Genomic DNA, 226 nt, shown 5'->3' on the forward strand with positions numbered 1-226 from the left:
ATCAGAAGAGACAGACAATGAGGTCAAGGATAATGAAAGTGACATTGCCAGTTCTAAGAAAAAGTCTTCCACAGGTAAGTAAATAATCACATTTTTTTTCCTTATATGTGTTGTCAGGTTTGTATGTATTAGTTTGTGAAGTTAGATTTAAGGTTACAGGGAGCTAATGAGTTAACTGATTTAACATTAGAATTTCAAATGTATGAATGTGTAGTAAATGTACATA

This window comes from Penaeus monodon, chromosome 30, assembly GCF_015228065.2.
Source record: "Penaeus monodon isolate SGIC_2016 chromosome 30, NSTDA_Pmon_1, whole genome shotgun sequence".
In the NCBI taxonomy this organism is placed as follows: domain Eukaryota; kingdom Metazoa; phylum Arthropoda; class Malacostraca; order Decapoda; family Penaeidae; genus Penaeus; species Penaeus monodon.